This window comes from Vicugna pacos, chromosome 15 (genome assembly GCF_048564905.1).
Source record: "Vicugna pacos chromosome 15, VicPac4, whole genome shotgun sequence".
NCBI classification, from domain to species: Eukaryota; Metazoa; Chordata; class Mammalia; order Artiodactyla; family Camelidae; genus Vicugna; species Vicugna pacos.
Genome location: NC_133001.1, coordinates 50,531,746 through 50,545,496, shown reverse-complemented (window position 1 = coordinate 50,545,496; position 13,751 = coordinate 50,531,746). Strand labels below are relative to the sequence as shown.

Sequence of the window (13,751 nt, the reverse complement as noted above, 5' to 3'; positions counted from 1 at the left end):
CACTTCTCCCTCGTGGAAACCCCCTGGCCGCAGCCAGGGCCCCGGTTCCTGTCACGAGCTACTGCTGAGTGAGGAGCCCCTGGATGGGCAGGGCAGGTGCTCCCAGGGGGAGAGAACCATCAACTCTTTAAACCTCTCTCGATACTAGAGGGAATGTTCAACCTGGCGAAAGTCAGAATTATGATACATTCAGCGTAAACTCGAAAGATAAAGGCAGTGAGAGGGAGGCAGGTCAGTCCACAGGGCCCTTCACCTGAATCTATACTTCAACACTTCGGCCGCAGAGGTCCTAACAGGGACCTACTCCCTTCCTCCGGCAGACGTTGCACTGGTCCCGCTTTGTGATAGGGAACTTTGACTCTCCTTCCCGACCCCCCCTTCACCCCATAACACAGCCCTGACTGTGGCCCCAGTAATGCAGAGTAGCTGCTGGCGCTGGCCAGACCTAGCAGGTCAATGGTCCCCTGCAATACAACTGATGAAACCCTCCATGGGCCCCCCCCCCCGGGCATCAGGGGAGGTGCCGGGGACCACAGTGAATCCCACACCAACAAGCCTAAGGCATCAGAGGATTGGCGTTTGAGAGAAGTGTAAAGGAAAGGCCCGGAGGAGACCACGGAAGCCTTTCCCCTCCCTCCAGGCTGCCTGGAGGCCGGATGGAAGCTTCCAGAACACAGCCAGGCAGGAAGCTCAGCGTTTGCGCTCTCTTTTGGGGCCCCGGGCTCTACTCACAGACTCTCAGAGAGACAGAGAGAGAATGAAAGAAGTAATTGATTTAGAAATGAAGTTTCTAGGGCACAGAGAAAGGCAACATCGTGCCCAACTCCCTCAGCAAGTCAACAACAGACCCATGACAAGAACGAAGACCTTCTCACGCCTACTGGGGCCTTTTCACTTCCCCATGTTCACTCTCCAAGCCCGCTTCCTCCTCTCAAGGCTAAAATGATGAGTAGGATTTAAAAATTCCCTCCAAAGATGAATGATGAAACTTAATTTTTTAAGCCACACCAGAACAAAAATTCCCAGCTTATTTTTAGCTCTATGGAATTTTTTCAAAAATACGTTGTACCAATGAAACTTTGGAAACTCTGCTTTAAGAAGTTTTGGTTGTTGTTTTGGTTTTGGTTTTGCGCCAAGCACGGTCATTTCATTTATTTCCTATTATTTAAACTGATGAAATATAAAACCGGCCAGGAAGGTATCTGATGAACACACGATGAACCACGTCACCGCAGCATCTGGTACCAAGCAGACACGGGAGGGCCCCACCTGTGCCTTCCCAACTCGCCGACCCCAGTGATGCTGTGAGTTCCTCTGGGATTTCTGAATGAGAGCCACAAAAGCTTCTTTGAAACCCTATGCCTCCAAATTCAGAATTTTTCAGATTTTAGAAAGGTAATACAGGATATACATCATGGACTGTGCACCCCCAGCAAGGTCTGGAACACTCCTCCTCCTGATGAAAACCTTGTTCATCCTGTGTGAAATAAATAAAAACTAAAAATAGTCTCATGTACCATCAGGCCAGCTCTTGCCTCCAAAAAATGAGTTATGAGAAAAAAACAACTTTGCATTTCAGAGCTTTTAGGGTGTTGGACTTGCAAATAAGGGAATGTCAGAAAATAGCTCACAGTCCCATTTATCACTTCTGAAGGTACTTGAGGGCACAGATCCGAAACCTTAACTCTTCAGGAAAAAAAAATACACACACACATATTTACAAAATAAAAGACCGGTGGGGAGATAGATTATATAGGAGGTGTGGTGCTGGATGCCCACTGGATTTTTATCCTTGTTACACTCAAGTGAACGGCACGGCCAGGTTCATTTCAAATATAAAATGAAGGCTTTACGAGCTAGAAATTATAGGTCCAGAAGAGTGGGTCTGGGGGACGCTCTGTCAGGGCCAGTTCAGGAGCGTGTCTGTCACAGAAAGAAGTTCCCTGTTGTTTCTGATCTAAAATAACAAACAAGAAGCCTCAAGGAAGCAGACTAAACACTTACCAAACACATTTTCTTAAGAGATCAGGCAAAAAGGGGAAACTGACATATGCTTAACTCATCTACAGGAGGACCTGCAGGAATTGTGGGGTTTGGTTTCAGACCACCACAATAGAGTGAGTCACATGAATTTGGGGGTTTCCCAGTGCTTACAAAGTTATGTTCACATTATACTGCACACTATTTAGTGTGTAACAGCATCGTGTCTAAAAAATGTGCATACCTTAACTTAAAAAATACTTTATTGCTAAGAAACGCTAACAATCATCTGAGCCTTCAGCAAGTTGTAGTAGTCACATCAAAGACCACAGATCACCGTAACAAATACAAAAACAACGAAAAGCTTGAAATACTGCGAGAATTACCAAAACGTGACACAGAGACACGAAGTGAGAAAATGCCGTTGGAAAAATGGCGCGGAGTCGATCCGGTGGAGGGTTGCCATAAACTTTCAATTTGCAAAATACGTGGTATCTGTGAAGTGCAAAAAAAAACGAGGCGTGCCTGTGTTCTTTGCCATCTTCCTGAGCCACAAGTATTAACTTCAGTTCAAAAACCAGAAAACTCACTAAGCCTAAGGCATCTGCGCAAGTTGGAAGAGCCAGGATTCCACCCAGGTCTGTGGGCCCAGGTGCACAGTCACCCTGCAGCCCCGGGAGGTTCTCACGGACCCTCTAAGTGCACATTTCACCTGCCTGGACCTCAAAGGGTTATCATCCAGTGCAGCTTTCCCAAGGCTGAATTCCTGAGTCCTCATCCCAGCTTTGGAAAAGCCTTTGGTCTTGTTCAATCCCTCTGTCTCTCTGTCTCTCTCTCTCTCTCCCTGTCTCTGTCTCAGTCTTTCTCTGTGTCTGTCTCACTGTCTCTCTCTCACTCTCTCTCTTGACCTCAGTTTCTGTAAAATAGAGGGATTAGACTGAAAGTGTTGTTCCAGCCTTGACAACACACAAGTCTGGCATCTGTAAGTCAAGACCATGGTTCGCCTGTGCCCGCATGACCTCCAATGACCCCAGGGAGGTTCTGAAACATGAGTTGGCTCCATGGCTCAGCGAGGCCATGTGCTGCACACAGCAGAGCCCCCCACTCAGGACCACGGGGTGGCCTTCACCTCTGACGGACTGAGCTGAGCACACGATGCCCGGGAAGGACGTCAGTCCAAGTCAGAGATACCACTTCCAGGGAAGCACTAGAAACACAGCCATACATGTAATTTTTATTTTTCCAGTTTCAAGGTGTGGAGACACATCTAGCTCTTTGAGATGAGGATTTTACTCAAGATAACGCACTTCTTAATTCCACACTTTTCACATATGGAGGGCTCTCATTTCTAGGGTGGGCGGTAGAGAGACACCACGCTCTGAGAGCACACAGGCATGGTTTCAGGTACCAGCGATGCGACCATCCCTACAGACACGACATTACGCAAGTTCCTTAACACAACAGAACCATAGAATGGGGATCTCTGTTTCAAAAGCTCTTTGGGGGATTGCTAAACATGGATATTAAATGCTCATTATTCAGAAGATGCTGCTGCCGCCCACGTTTCACAGAGGGAAACGCAAGACTCAGAGAGATGAGATAACTTGTCAGAGCCCAGGCCGCCCTGGGTGGGCAGTGCAGGGTAAGACCCCAGGTCTCCTCTGCCTCTCTACTCCAGTGCCTGGGATCCAGCCCCATCATTGCTACCAGAAGAGCCTGAGTTTTGTTGCCAGTGGGAATGAGAGAGCTTGACGGTGTGCTGAGGTAGTCGTGTGTCTGCTCTCGTTCCTCATGATCCTAAAATGATTATGCACTTTAATTTATTCTAAAACCCGGAAATCATCAAACCAAATGATTTTCTTTAAAGGATGTTAACTTAAAACAGAAGCGCATACTGCAGTCGCTGAGCATCTGTGAGGCCAGCCCTCTGTATCCCAGTTGGTGGAGACCCTGGGACGTAGGAGTGAGCTGGTGACAGTCCCTCCCGCTCTGCTGAGCTCCTGCCTCCCTTCTGTCTCTTTTGCTGTCAGCCTTGACGCTCAACCATTTATCGGGATGTTCAATCAGACTTGGCTCCCTTGCTAGGAGGGAGAGCATGGCTTCTGTTTTTTGAAAACACGCCTGGTTCTCCCCATCCTAGCTCTGTCTCCGAAACCTTGCTGACTATGGCTGCCAGGCTCTGCTCCTTCACCCGTCACTTAGGGACAGAAGCCCAAGGGTTTATTAGCATCATCAGGCAGACGTGGATACGCCCTTCTAAGTCACCGAACCCAACCCTCCCATTTTACCAACAGTGAAAGTGAAGTACAGAGTCTCCTCTAATCCTCAGGGGAGATGCCGGTGGAAACTGCGAATGGTACTGAACCTTACATATACCATGATTTACCCTATCCGCACGTGCCCACGATAAGGTTTAATTAATAAATTAGTCACAGTAAGAGACTGACAACAACAAATAATATAATAGAACAATTATAATAAAAGTTGGAACTGTAATTAAAGTTATGTGAATGTGGTCTCTCTCAAAATAGCTCATTGTACAAATTTAATGCCTTTTCCTTCTTAACTGAACACGTCATGCACTGTGGCCGTGACTTTCGCAGTTTGAGGTATGATGGCAAACGGGTAGGAATTTCTTTCTCCTTCACGGTTTCATGGATAGAAGATTTGTTCTTACCATAGATCCTACCAACCTCAGCAAAGATTTTTTTTTTAATTTCTTTGTTAGGTTGAGAATTTTCACCTTTCCACTGAAAGAAAGCGCTTTATGGCTTCTCTTTGGCAGATCTGAATTGCCAGCATCACTACTCTTGGGCATTGGTGCCACTACTGAGTAAAATAAGGGTTCCCTGAACACAAGCAATGCAACATCGCCACAGTCTATCTGATAACAGAGATGTGTGCTGAGTGACTAAGTGGGGTGAGATACGCCGCACAAAGGGAAGATTCACATCCCAGGTGGGACGGAGCAGGAAGGGGCTAGATTTCATCACGCGACTTCGAACGGCACATGATTTAAAACGTATGAATTGTTTATTTGGGGAGTTTTCCATTTAATATTTTCAGACCAAGGTTGACTGTGGGCAACTGAAACTAGGGACATGGAGGGGACCCTGTACAGAGACCTGCTCCTCCTGCCCCACCCAGGCAGCAAGGAGCAGAGCTGAGGGCATAGCCGAGTCATTTGCCATCCAGGCTTCCAGGCTTCCTCTCCCTGCCCCGTGTCAGGTGTGATTCTGGTGCGCCACAGACAACAGCCAGAAAGACTGTGTTGCAATAAGGGTTGAAACAATTACATTTCCCACCCCCACCTCCACAACCTCACACGCTGCTCTATGACACTCTCCACGGTCCCCTGCCTTGGTGGGAGTGACAGCTACCTGCGGGCAGGGTCACCTCACTGTGTTCTGTCTAGCACGGCACAGGGCAAGAACCTGCCCGGTACACATGAGTTAAGTGAATGAATGAATGAGCGCATATTTATGCTTGTTCCATCATAAAACTGCAGTTCAACCCTTTGGGGGCATTCCATTTCCCCAGTCTCATTTTAAAGATCTAATTATCTATGCCATATAGAATTTTTATTAGAAAATGAAGTCATTAAATAAGCAGACACCAGACTCAGGCCCTGAGATGATTGCAGATAGAAACAGATCCATCTGCAGAGCTAAGCTGGACTGGGTAAGCACACTTGCTGGCAAAAAAGGCACAGTTTTCAGCTCTTGGATTCATTGGGTTCCCAAACCAGGGAAATAAGGCTTCGAAATTACCCAAGGAAGGCTGGGAGCGAGCAATTCTGTGATTGCTTTTCTACCTCCATCTGCCTAGACATGAGTTATACTGACCGACTGAATCCCATCCACTCCTGCATTTGAAGAGCCACCAGCTCACATCTTCTGACCTTCTTGCTTCCGTCCCTATATTGCTGGGAGGCATCTGTCATGCTTTCCGTTCAGACATTCAGTTACAAAACCAGTTCAATTTATTTCAGCAACAAACCAGGAACTCCTCCTTGTGCAAAGGAAGCCACTTTGAGCATCATCAAACATTTTCTTTTCACTCGGACATGCCAAACTCCTGTCCATCACTTCTAGGAATGAAGCCTTAGCCAACATCAGAAAGCCTCGTTAATGCTGTGCTGAGAGCAAAAATCTAATAAAGTCTCTAAATATTTACTATGAGCCTGAGTTATAGCCTTGACCAGTTCCACATCCAGTAAAATCTGCTCACATTCCCCAAACACAATTATTTTAGGTCACTGACATGCCAGCCAAGGAAATGACGAGACTGTGTACTCTGGCACGAAGAGCAAGGAGGACTCGTTTTAAATTCTGGCCCTACCCTTTACTAGCTGCCGGCCGCTGTGCAAACGACCTGACCCTTCTCGGTTTCCTTAACTGTCAAAAGGGGACAGAAATACTAATGTCACAGAGTTGCAGTGATGATTGGAGAAAATGTCGGTACATATATATGGCAACTTAAAAAAAATAAAAGGAAGCTAAACATCCCCAGGATTAAAAAAAAATTGGAGCAGTCATTTTAAAGTGTTGTCAGACAGAGGAGCCAAGAATATACAACGGGGAAAGGATGGTCTCTTCAATAAATGGCGTTGGGAAAACAAGAGTCACATGCATAAAAAATGAAACTGGATCACTCTCTTACACCATGCACAGAAGTAACTCAAAATGGATTAAAGACTTGAACATAAGACTTAAAATCATACAACTTCTAGAAGAAGACATAGGTGGTAATCTCCTGGATGTTGGTCTTGGCAATGATGTTTTAGGGATTTGACACCAAAAGTAGAAATAAACAAGTGAGACTGTATCAACTTAAAGTACATTCTCACAGATAGTAACATGTTTTTGAAACTCAGGGTGTTTGTTGGCATTTGAAATTTGTTCCCCTTTGAGGAAATCAAAGTGTTGGTGATTTGCAGTCTCGCTATGGTGGAGATCATAGTTTATCTGCTGAGAGATAACTCAGCGATTAACCAGCAGTGTGCAGTGTGTGGAGCCTGAGGAAGGGCAGTTTTTAACTTTCTCAGGTAATGGATAGATCTCTGAAGACCAGAATTAGTCCAAAGAGCTCCCCACCATGGTTCTAAGAGGACCCAGAGGCCTGGTAACTGAGAACTCTTCTCTAATCAATATAACTAAATAACAGCAAGTCTATTGTGAGGGAGGGACCATGCCAGGTCCTATAAATACAAGAGATCATTTACTTCCTAGAAGGCAAGTCTCATTATTGCCATTTTACAGATGCAAGAACCGAGGCTCAGAGACGTTACATATTCCTTCAGGATCACACCTAGAACTCATGGCTGACTCCAAAATCCACTGTCTTTCCAATCACTTTGCTGCCTTATCCTTGAGAAAGGATTCTGACCAAGATGAAACAGGAGCCAGAGGCTACTATGAGTGGATGAGTCAAAACTCAGCAAGGAAGGCAGGACCGCCTCCCTGCCGTGTGCCCCTCTCCTGACCCTGCTCACCAGCGCTGAGCCAGGGGCTCGGCTCGGCAGCCTCACCCCGACGCTTCCCAGGTGGGCAGTGGTAGGACAAAGTTATTTCAGCCACAAAGCACATCCTGCCTGATTCAACCCTAATGGGGGCCCCTAGTCAAATCCCCACCTCTGGACGCCACATCACCTTGCCTTTTCCTTTACCTCACCAGCTCTCCGATGGCATTTTAGGGGTCTCTTTTCGTATCTGTCTTTACCACCAGACTACATCCTTTGAGAACTGGAATAGTGTTCTTTTTTTTTTTTAAAGCCCCTGTTCCCCAAACTGTATTTGGTACAGATTAGATGCTCAGTTAACACAAGGTACATAAATAAAGAAATGGATTGAGTCAGTACCAAGTGTGGAGATTTGACAGCTTAATTATTCCTGAATCAGTTCTCAATCTCTGGGCAGTGGTTTGGGGGTCTCTTGAATACCCAGACCTCCCAACAGGAGGAGGACTCTATGTGCCCCTCAGACTTTCAACTTTGCAAAGCACCGTCTGTAAGCTACTCCGTTCCATCCTACAAAAACGAGCAAATGTGGCCCTTAGGGCAGATGCTTTCAACCCCATTTTACAGACTGAAACTGAGGCCCATAGGAGTGAACTGACTTGCCAGGGCCAGCATCTGACAATGAGGCTGTTGACTCCCTGGTCTTTTCATGCAACCATAATGCTTTTCCAGCTTATCATTAACAGGCTGAGAGCAGGGGCAATGCAAAGGGAGGAAGGGGAGGGCGGGGAGAGAAGAGTGTGAAGTGAAGGGAAAAATAAAAGGGAAGAGGGGGCAGCTTCTCTGGAGTGTCCCTGACAGATGACAGTCGGTGACCCAGGGCCCTGGAAGCTCTGAACTTCTCACCCAGGACTGGCTCGGCAAGGTCTCCTGCGCGCTCAGCGCCCCCAACCCCCTGCCTGCATCCAGGCCCTGAGAGTAAAAGCAAATTGAATGCTTCTGGGTGCTGAGCAGAAACAGGAAGTCACAAGTGGCTCGACTCCCCTCCCAACTTGAGTCCCCAACAGCTGGGGTCAAGGGTGCATGAAGGACCTGACAAGCAGCTCTCTGGCAGCTGGCCTCCGTGGGAGTCCAGTCGGGAAACTGGAGAACACTTCACAGAACATGCGTGTAGCGGGCTCGGCCGTCCCCCTGGGAGCAGGACCCAGAAGCCCGCAGGGTAAAACAGTCAGCGAGCTGGGCGTTTGCACACCTGCTCCATCATTTTTCCATTCATTCAACAAAAACTCAGTGCCAACCTTGTGTTAAAACCAGAGTGACCTCAGGGAAACAGCTCACTCTGAGCTTAGTTTTGTCGTCTGCAAAGTGGGGACAGCCCCGACCCTACAGGGTTGCAGTGAGATGAAAGGAAATAACATCATGAGCTTCTCCATCACACTTGGGTCTATTATTAGCACCAAGGCCATGTGTTACCCACGGTGTGCCCAAGACTGTGATGCCACTGTCCCCCTCCCACAGCTGCGGGGCAGGAGGGAGTGTGGGCAGGTCGGCCCCCACCTCTTTCCCCTATTTGCCCCTCATAGGAGCCCAAGGCCAGGAAGAGGTGCAGTTCCACAAGCCCCAGCCTGGGCCCAGCGCCCATGTTTATGACTGTTTATTTCAGAGCAAATAGAAAGGAGAAATTAGAGCCATAAAAGACAGGACAACAGACCAATAAAAACCAGCTCCCAGAAGAGTCAGAAGGAGGAAGAGAGGCAAAACTGTCACCATAGCAACACAAGACAGTCAGAAGCACGCAGGAAAAACAGCCCCTGCTCTGCCTCCTCTCTTCACAGCAAAGAGAGCCCTTGGACCCCCTTCGGAGAGCAATGAAGGCCAGCGAACGACTCACCCTAAAGCTCTGGCCCCCAGGCCCAGATGCCCAGCCCAACCTGGCTAGCAGCCACCCTGCTGGCCCAGCACAAGTCTCAGCCGTTCGGGGTCCCAGCCCAGCTTTCTGTGCCCTGGGGACTCAGCGCTGTGCAGATGGCTCAGGCCCAACCAGAGTGATGGTGACTGGTGAAAAGGGGAAAAAGTTTCTAGCAGAGAAAGGAAGGAAGGCCAAAGGGCTGTGGGGCCAAGGCCCTGAATACCAGCTCCAGTACTCTGTCCTGGGCTCCCCCGGGAGCACGCTAGAAAACAAGGCCCTGGGATGGGAGGCCAGGCCCAGAAGGGTGGCCCCACCAGTGCTGCACCCTACACTCCCAACCCAGCCACTGGAGGAACTCTGGGGATCTGGGGGTGGGGTCGGCAAATAGCTTTGTAGGTCTTAAATGACAAAGCTGTCGGTCCTGGTCTCTGGGGACAATGGTCATCAAGTAGGGCAGCTTGGAGGAGGACCCAGGGGCCGGCTGGTCCATTTTGACAGAGGCTTTCCATCCTTCGGCTGGCAGGCAAGACAGGTGTCTCCACCAAATAGCCTGGCCTGGGACCAGCCCTTTCGGAAGTGGGTCAAATTGTTCCCAAAGCTCAGGATCCGTCAAGTCCCTTTCTTCAGACTGGGATTCTGAAGGCGGGGAGGGCGATGACAAGGGGGCCTGGGTCCAAGCCACAGCAGCTTGCTGGCTGGCTAAGCATATCTAGGCAGGTGGGAGCAGAAGGGTCCAGGTGTGCAGGCATGAGGGCGGGGTGGGGTGGTGGGGGTCATCCCTGCCTCTGGAGCTATAAAGAGTGGTGGGGAGCTCAGGCCTCTTGTGGTGGGAACGGGGAAGCAGAGACTTGGGGTCTCCTGGAGGAATGGCTTTGGGGCCGAAGATACCTGGCGCTGGGGGTGGGGGGAGGAGGCTGAGTGGTCGAGGGGCGAGGGAGGTGATCTGGAATACAGTCAGGAGGCTGTCCTCGGGACAAGGGGCAATGGGGAGCCTAGCCGGCGGTCGCTGAAGAAGGGACTGGAGCCTCGGCTCTTCCACCCGCCCACCCCTCGAAGGCTGCAGGCGCGCCGGGAGCCGGGGAAGGATGGCAGGGATGGCCCGGCGCCTCCCGAGCCCGCCTGCCCGCAGGCGCCGGCCGCGCTCCCCGCCGCGCCCCGCTTACCCCGAGTCGCCGCCGCCCTGCTCGGCCGCCCGTCCGCCGCTGCCCCAGCCGCCGCCGCTGTGGACGCCTCTCCCGCGGCCGCCGCAGCCAGCGAGTCGGCCCCGGAGCCCCGCCTCGGCCCGCCCCCAGCCCGGCCCGCCGCTGCCGCCCCGCCCCGGGCCCCGGGGAGCCCCGCCCCCGCCGTCACCCGGCCGGGTCCCCACGCCGGCGCCCAGACCCCTTCTGCGCCCGGGAGCTGGTGCTGGCCTCCGCACACGGTAACCCTGCGCTTCTCTTGGCCTTGGCCACTGCCTTTCCCTCCAAGGGGAAGCCTGGATCCGCCCCTCTGTTTCTACACACAGAATTCCTCCATATCCACTATTCCCCTTAAAAAAAAAAAAGAAAAAAGAAGGGGAAAAGGCCCTTTGATCAGTCGCTAGAGGCACACCCACCCTCAAATTAGTGCCTTTGCACTCAGCCAGATCACCCCAGCCTCTACCCCACTCCCAAATTACTTTGGATTCGGAACCCAGCCTTCCACCCTGCGCTTACTATTAACAGATTCCCAGCGCGGGGGGCCACAGTTATCTGATGGGACCACCAAAAAAGTCTTTGCAAGTGCTTAGTCCGAACAAAGTAACTACCCTCAAGAGCAAGTCTGCAAAAACACTTTAAAAAATTCTATGATGCAAGGGAAAGTAGGGGATTACAGCGTCATTGTCATGATCATTGTTTTAAAACATCTGCCATGGAGGCTTTTTGCATTTGAGAGAGAGATTCAGGAAACCAGAGAGGGCTGCGCGGTGCCAAACAGGTTGTGAGTCAGAGCTCCTGTTGGGGGGGCCCTCCTTCAGGCCCAGGCCTCTAGGGTTTCCTTTCCTGGTCAGTCAGTTAGAGCATCATGAAACTGTATTAAACCCCGACAATGGGCCTAGCCATGACTGTATCCGTTGCTGCAGGAGGGTGTAGGTTGGGAGCATAATGTCCCAATCCTGGAGTGCAGGAGGCTTCAGGAGACCTTACCAAGTCCTTCCTCTTTATGAGCCCCATGGTCCTCATGCAGGACCCGATGCCATCCTAGCCTTCTCCAGGCTGGGACCACCCATCAGTCTGAAGAGCTTCCACAAACTGCCCAGCATGGCTCCTGCTCTGGGTTTTGGCAAGAATTCAGACAGGGGTCAGGAGGGCGCAGTCTAGTTAGAATGAAATAGTCTTCCAATTGGTAGGGGTCCTTCGGCTCAGAATGAAGAAGACTTGCCCTTTGCCATCCGTGTCAGTCGAGGTACATGAGTCTGGAACAAACCCTGCCATCAATCTTGGTAAAGAAGATCCGCTTTATCTTTGGATGGCTCTACTAGAAAATCCTTCTTGCTACAGCCTCACGCATATACACACCAAAATTTCTGACTTATTCTGCCCACCTTGAACTTGGTCAGGCTCTGGGAAGGTAAGGACAAGTCACCCGCAGATGCCATTCGCCCCACACAGCACTGTCATTTCAGACCACAGGAGGACTCCTTACTTTACACCTGTCTGTCTCTAATAACACAGCTTCAGTTGGTGAGAAGAGACTATTTGATGTATGAAATTTCACTTCCACACACTTAAAGACGGCTTCTGTTTCCATAATTGAGGGCTACCTGCATGGTACTGCCTAGCCCACTGTGAAATAATAGGCCTTCTAATTATTAGTTTGGAATTTAATAATTGTTTCGTAAGACACAATAATCAGATGAAATGGTCTTTCAACTCCATCAGTAATACTAATAACAAGTTTAGAGGTTATTATAACAAAGATTACAGTGAAATTAAACTGTCATTGAGGGTGCAGGTAGGTTGAGATCAAATTTCAGTGGTTTTCATTCACAATATACATTTCCTAAAATGAATTTTAATATCTTAGTTCAATTAAATCTAAATGGAACTGTTCTAATTTCAAGGATATCCTGGCTGTGTGTGTGTGTGTGTGTGTGTGTGTGTGTGTTTAAGAGATGTCTTGAGCTTTGACAAAGTGCCAGGCACTGTGCTGAATGATGGAATCAGGACACGTGTCCCTGACCTGAGAAGTAGACAGGCTGGTTGCCGGCCCAGTTTATGACAAAGTGAAACAGGACACAAAAGAGGGGTGGGGGGACCCAAGACAAGAAGGAGTTTATCATGATTGGGGAAAACAGGAGCAGATTCCTTTAACCTGAACCCTGAGGGATGAATTAGACTTCAATAGGCAGGACATGGGGTCAAGGACATTTCAGAAGCAGGGACAAAGGAGAGGCCCTGGTGGGAAGGGGTGCGGTGTGATCAGTGTGTTACGGTCTTGACAAAGTGAGGCTGAAGATGGAGACCAGGAATACCAGCCTGAGAAGGCTGCGCTGGATCCTGGGAGCTCCCAGGGACTGGGTTTGACTGGAGCCTCAAATAAAGAGATTGATGGCCCAAGGATGCCTGGGGACTGGGGGTGGTTAAAGTAAAGGAAGCAGTAGTGAGAATGATCAGAGGGAACCACATCATCACCCAGGGACTGTATGCTGCCAGCCAAGGACCAGGTTCTGCTCCCTCACATTTGAAAACACATTCTCTGAAGCATCTCCAGTGCTGAGAACAATACTTGGCACAAACCTGTCCACTATAATATTTATTGAATGAGCAATGGAGTTGTGAATGATGGGCGTCCCCAAGCAACAAGGGCTGTTCCCCTCCAGGGCTGCTCTCCCTCCAGCTGAGATCCATTCTAGGACAGGTGGAACTTTCCTTCCAAATCCCTCCACAAGTCAGATTTCCCTTTCTCAGCAGAGCTCCTCTGGTTCCTTCGAAAGATCGTTTCTACTTCTGAACCTTTGTTCGTGTTTATACATATATCCGCACCTAGGATGACTTCCTCCCCCATCTCCAGCTGCCCAAGACCACTCGTTTCAATGCCAGTGATGCCTTCAGGACAAGGGTGGACTGTGCACTCGCACTTCTGTCCTCTGAATTCCTATAAAATTGACAATCTGAGCCACTTATTCCTCTGACTCATCGCATGTGCCAGTTTCTTGAGAACAAGGACCTTATCTGAGCCATAGCTTAAAATCCCCACTTGATCTGAAGTCAAAGCTGAGCATAAGTTCTGATGCTGCCACTCACTAGCTGTGTGAACCTAAGAAACGTAAGCCTTTGGAGTTTTAGTTTTCTCGTCTCTAAAATGGAAGAAGTAATACTTATTTTAGAAGGTTGACATGAGGGCTGATGTCAACTCTTAGAAGCTGTGAAAGAAAGAATAGTA

General features: G+C 49.4%; 1 protein-coding gene across 4 annotated transcripts in view; it reads right to left on the bottom strand.

The window, feature by feature from the left end:
* CYRIA (CYFIP related Rac1 interactor A) overlaps window positions 1–10,622 on the bottom strand; it is a 93,522-nt gene extending 82,900 nt beyond the window's left edge. The window contains exon 1 of one of the 4 annotated variants that reach the window (XM_072938176.1): window positions 10,511–10,622. The gene's annotated coding sequence lies outside the window, so the exon portion shown is untranslated. The remainder of the gene's footprint in view (window positions 1–10,510) is intronic. The other 3 variants (XM_072938177.1, XM_072938178.1, XM_072938179.1) reach the window with 3 other exon arrangements.
* Window positions 10,623–13,751: the final 3,129 nt, after the last annotated feature.